The sequence below is a fragment of the Chroicocephalus ridibundus genome, chromosome 6 (assembly GCF_963924245.1).
Source record: "Chroicocephalus ridibundus chromosome 6, bChrRid1.1, whole genome shotgun sequence".
Classification (NCBI taxonomy): Eukaryota; Metazoa; Chordata; class Aves; order Charadriiformes; family Laridae; genus Chroicocephalus; species Chroicocephalus ridibundus.
In genome coordinates, this window is record NC_086289.1 from 55,304,732 (window position 1) to 55,310,731 (window position 6,000).

Genomic DNA, 6,000 nt, shown 5'->3' on the forward strand with positions numbered 1-6,000 from the left:
GTAAGGTCAGCAGACGTGTAAAAACACATGATTACGCACACGTTTATAAAATTTGCAGTAACACACTGAATGTAATCACGTGCAAAAGATGAACCCCAAGAGTTTGTGGGCTTGTTTTCTCTTTAGAAAAAGCTTAGCTTTTCCTAATGTATGTAATCAGAGATGCTCAAACAGTGGGTTTTACGCTGGTGTAAATTCTGCTGATTTACACAAGAACCATTGCACCGCTGTGGCTGCAGATGCAGTCCCCAAATCTGTCAGGCCTCTTTACTGCAGTTGTTTGCATTGCTTGTGTTTCAGAGCTAACTTAGGTTGGAGATGCTGCAGTGTCAATCTAGGAAAATGGTGAGTGAAGGAGCTCCCGAATTCACCTCGGTCGTTGTTCAGATGCGTCAGGACTTCGGTGATGAAATGCTGGCGGCTGCCGAACAGCAGTGATTTCTCACAAGCCTGATTTCTCACAATGATTTCTCACAATCTGCATGTTTTTAAGCAGTGAGGAGCCACGGGCACCGGGTGAGGACGTCCGGATGCACGAGGAGACTCCTCCAGCGGGCTGGCAAATCTTGGCCAAGAATGGCCAGAGGGAGCTGGCCGTGGCTGTAACATCCTATTTCTGTGCTGACTTGGTGGGTGCTGATGGCAAGGTATTTCATACATTGCTAGCTCTTGCTCTGCAGCATGTCTTTTTGTATTTTCTTTGAAAAGCTGCAGGTCAAATGAGTTGACAAATGCTGGAGCCGTTTGCGCTGGGCATTAAAAATGTATGTGCCATAAATATCAGGGCATTACTAGAGCTGCCATTCTGGAGGAGGAAGCCACTGCAGGCTATCTGCTCTAGCCTACAGGGATAATGTGACATTTTTGTGCCACTTTAAGCAAGTTCCGTCACATCAGGTGAAGCGATTCATGATAACCTCATGCATTTTAATGGAAATGTCAACTGCAATCTAATAAAAGAAAATGTTCCTTAGATGCCTTGTCTCATACCTCAGTGCTTGCCCGTGTGCGGTGGTTCCTGAAGGAGAATTCGGCAAACCCATCGACTTTCCCATATCGTTCTTTCCAGGTTGAACCCATCCTGCTGCCTGCTGATGGGGCTCCGCTTTCTCCTCCATGGAGAGTGGGAGTTTAACCTTTGCTAGAGCAGGGGGCTCCCTCCTGCCAGAGGCTGGTGGTCCCACACGTGATATAAATTTTAGCCGAGGAGCAGCATAGTTTTAGCAGGGATAATGGGATCAGTGCCTTGCTGCATGTGTTTTCCTGCAAGTCCACGCGTAGAGCAGTATAGCGCAGCATATAAGAACAGGTTTTAATTCTTTGTAGATCCTGTATGATCGCTAATGCAGCTGCGGTGATAGAGGCAAAGGTAACTGTGGGAGACAATCCTGCAGCCTCAGCTACTTGCCCTGTGTTCTGGAGGCCCCAGTAAGTGGCAAACCCTCATGAGATGACGGAATCTGCCACGTAATGCCTCACATGCTTCTGTTTGAGCTATCAGGTGCATTGGAAAGGTCTCCATCTCCCAGAAGAAGCCCCACAGAGACATAATGCAACTCTGAAAAGTTTTAAGGACTCTGCAGGCAAGTGTGCTGCCATCCGTGTTCCCGGGCTTGAGTCAGTAGGTCACCCAGGCTCTCCATGGATAATATAATCAGAGCACGGAATAAAGACATGATGAGCACGGACAAGGTCCATTGGAAATGCTTGAGTAGTTTCTTTCATAAATGGTATAACATCTGTTGTCGTCGGAGGCACAAGTTCCTGTCAAAGAGGCACGTCATCCTTATAAATATTAATGGTGCATATAAATGGTTGGTGGGTGTGAACTGTGGCGGATGTTAGGTTAATGGGCGAATTGCTCCTTAGGCATCGGTTTGCTGTCATCAGACTTATTTCTACACTAACAAATACAAAGTGTTTAGGTGGCGGAGCAAGCAGAGAGCTATCTTCCCCCTCCTCCTCTCCCTGGGGTCCCTTCGCAAATGAAATGTGTACTGTAATTAGTCTCCTGCCTTGTCTCTCATGAAAATTAGTCCCGCTTGCAGGACCGAGGTGGAGGGGAGCATGCCTGGTGCTGGGAGAGCCGAGGGCTGTAGGTGATAAATGAAGCGAACGAGGAAGGCTGTTTGGAGAAGTTTGCAGCATTCCCCATCAGCTTGATCCCAGTTGCCTTCAGTGCTATTGATTTCTCAGCTGTTAAAAGCAGATATTTATGAGGAAAATCAAGTTGAATATCACCATTGAGCTGCTCTTGGACTTGAATCTGTCTGTTACTGCAAATTGCACTTGCTGCCTTGAGCGCTGAGTTTCTGTCGCCCCCTTTCACAAACGATATGGCTTTTCCTATCCTTTTTTTATTTATCAGCAGGCTTGTCAGCAGCGCTCCTGTTCATCGGCTGGGGCACAGAACAGCTCACGCCCGCCATGGTGCTAATAAGTAGCGTTCAAAAGGGTCCTATGTCCGTTTACAGAAGAGCCCCAAGACAGCGTTTGCTGCCTGCGGAGGCTCAGGTTCCCCTTTGGCTGAGAGGATGGGCCCTGCGTTCTGCCATTTCAAAGGTACATTCGAATGCCGCACGTGGTGGGGGGCTGTGCTGGGCAAGGAGTGAGGACAGCAGAGCCTCTCCCTGCGGGGGAGTGATGGATGGGTGTTGTGCACTGGGGGGCTGTCCCCAGCAAAACCCTGTGCACCGCTCCTACTACCTTGTCATTCTTTCCTCTCAACCTGTTGGACTCTGGTAGCGAGACGTTGGAACTCATACATCACAGAATCACAGAATGGTAGGGCTTGGAAGGGACCTCTGGAGACCATCTAGTCCAACCCCCTGCCAGAGCAGGGTCACCCAGAGCAGGTTGCACAGGAACGTGTCCAGGCGGGTTTGGAATGTCTCCAGAGACGGAGACTCCACCACCTCTCTGGGCAGCCTGTACCAGGGCTCTGCCACCCTCAAAGGAAAGAAGTTCCTCCTCATGTTTAGGTGGAACTTCCTATGCTCAAGTTTGTGCCCATTACCTCTTGTCCTGTCCCTGGGCACCACTGAAAAGAGCCTGGCCCCATCCTCCTGACACACACCCTTTAAGTATTTATAAGTGTTGATAAGGTCCCCCCTCAGCCATCTTTTTTCCAGACTGAAGAGACCCAGATCCCTCAGCCTTTCCTCATAAGAGAGGTGTTCCAGTCCCCTAATCATCTTGGTAGCCCTTTGCTGTACCCTCTCCAGCAGTTCCCTGTCCCTCTTGAGCCAGGGAGCCCAGAACTGGACTCAGCACTCCAGATGTGGCCTCACCAAGGCAGAGTAGAGGGGGAGGATGACCTCCCTCGACCTGCTGGCCACACTCTTCTTGATGCACCCCAGGATACCTTTGGCCGCCTTGGCCACAAGGGCACATTGCTGGCTCATGGTCATCCTGTTGTCCACCAGGACTCCCAGGTCTGCCATCATTGCAAACTGCTTCAGCTCGTGCCATGTAGCCCGCGGTCCCTTATCAGTGACTGAGGCGGGGTCCCGTGTCTCATGAGGTTAGAGGGACTGTCACTTGGTCACGACGTGTTTGTGGAAGTTATTTCAGGGAGGTGAGAATAAATATCTGAAACAAGTACAGAGGTTTTGTCAGTTGAATTAAAAAAAACAGTAGTCTGCCTGGGGTGCTTCAGGGAGCAGTTTCGTGGTGTTTCCAGGGAAGCCTCTATTTGATTTCTCTAATATTATTTCTCTAATTTTCATTAGTTCCTAAATGACTTACAGGCATCCTCATTAAAGTACATTCTCTTCAGAGAAGGTGCTGAACCCCTTAAACACGACCCCGACTAAGGCTGAAAGCTGTTTTAAGTGCGTGCCCTTCAGAGCACATTTCTCCTGCCGTGCAGCGCGTGGCCAGGGTGACTCCCAGGCTGTGCCTCTGGCAATGACCCTCCACGTTTGTTGACAGGACACAGGTTTTATTTTTATCAGATTAACGTGTGCATAATCAGGCTCTGAACTTTGCTCCCCCGTGTTTTGTGAAATGCTCTCGAAAATGCCTGCTCTCATAGTCTCTCAGGGGTTTGCATTCACCTGGCAAATGATGTATCTGTAAGTGGGGGAAAACCCCTGTGCTCTCAGGGGGGACGTTTGTGAGAGCCTTTTTAGCAATAACAGAATATATTCTATGGTCAGTTGTGGTAAACAGTGGTCTTTTCTAAATCAAAATGAGAAGTGTTTTACGGGCAGAGACCAATCCCCTTTACTTGAGAGTCCCATTTTTGGTGTTTTGTATAAATACTGGCTTTGAACCTATCGCAAGAGATACCTCAGATTGCACAGATGCATTTCCTGGAGGTATCCATGGACAACCTGGGACATTATCACCGTAACAGATATTTGTGGATCTTGTCTTAACTGTGCCATGCTCCCGCTCGGGGCTGGTTGTTTCTCCAAGGAGGTGACGCTTTATAGCCCAGACTCCTTTTAATGGTATGGAAAAGGACCCTTCTGAGGACTTGGTCTATGGTGCACTGTGGAAGAGGATGAGAGGATGTCTTTTAGCTACGCTAAGTTTAGAGTGGATTTTAGCCTTGGTATACTGCTCAGCTGATTTATATTGGTGGTTGAGTCCCTTAATCCACTGCAGAAGCTTCTTACGTCCATTTTGGTGAGGAGCCATCGTTTAGAATGATGCTGGAAGGCCCTGGCAGGAGATTGCGTGAAGGAAGCTTAGTGAGCAGATCTGAAAGAGGTGATGAGTGCTGTCATTCCTTCCTCTCCATATGTATTTGCCCTTCTTTCTTTCTGGAGAAGCTTTGCACAGTTTAAGAGGAGCATAATGTTTTTGAATACTTGGACTGAGAAAAAGCTCTGTAACTTCAGCACAGAGAGACATAACCCCTACAAGGTGCTTTCTGACACAGGACATGCACAGTTGAACCCAGTCAGCTACAGAGCAAGGGGCTGATGCTGGCTGGAAACCCGCTGCCTCCCGTTCAACTGGGAGACCAACACGGAGCTGCAAGACAGTCCCAGTAAACATCCTTTGGGCTACTTGTGGGTGTCAGAAATGGGGTGGAAGCAAAAGCGTTCAAAAACATTGCAAACTATGGCTAGACAATCTCTCTGGATGGGGCTAGTGAACATTAGCTGCCTGGCTCTCCCGTTCCCAAAGGCTTGTTGTGTTCCCAGGAATCGTGAACGTGATGGAGGATTACAACTTGCAGAGGAGAACATCATTCCTCTGCTTGGATAGTCATTTTTCTTCATGTCTTTTTCCAGTGGGACATAGGTGTTTGCAGGAAAATGCAAAATGTCTTCCTGCTGTTTTCTGTGCGCTGACTTTCGATTGTGTGCGGCTGCTCAGAACTTCCACTCACCTCTCAGCAGTCATGGGGTGGTGGTGGAAGGGACCTTCAGAGGGCTGAAGTGAAGGTGCTGGGCCTCCAAAATCTGTAAGAAGCAATTGCCATCCCCATGATTATGCCCGTGTCAATAGGCACAGAGCATTGTAGCCAGCTCGCGTGACTAGACACAAATCACATAAGCAAAAAAGCTCAGAAAAGAACAATAGAATCACAGGAAGTCAGGAACATCAAGGTGGGCTCTTATTTATGCTATGCAAGGTGACTTAAAAGAGAAAAAAAATGCTAGTTTATATAAACCAATATTGTTTCTGGAGAATTAAAAATGCTTTATTCTATTTTGGTGGTTAGTTTGCTTTTTTTAAGCTTTGGAGAGAGGGTGACGCTATCCTCTACAGCATGCCTTGGTTTATGGAGCACATTAGGAAGGGGTTCATTTACTTGATGAATTCAGAATCCAGTTTAACTGGACTCTGAAATGGCTATTTTTGGTGGGGAAGCCATTTTATTGGCTTCTGGAGATTACTTGATGTTCTCTAAACTCCAGTAAAAATTTCTTAGCACAGCCCTAGCTTCTGTGTCCTTGCAATTAATAGACAAGGCAAACGCCAAGTTTGCACACATGCACAAACAGGGACTTCTGAACAAAGTGGTAGGACTAGATCCAC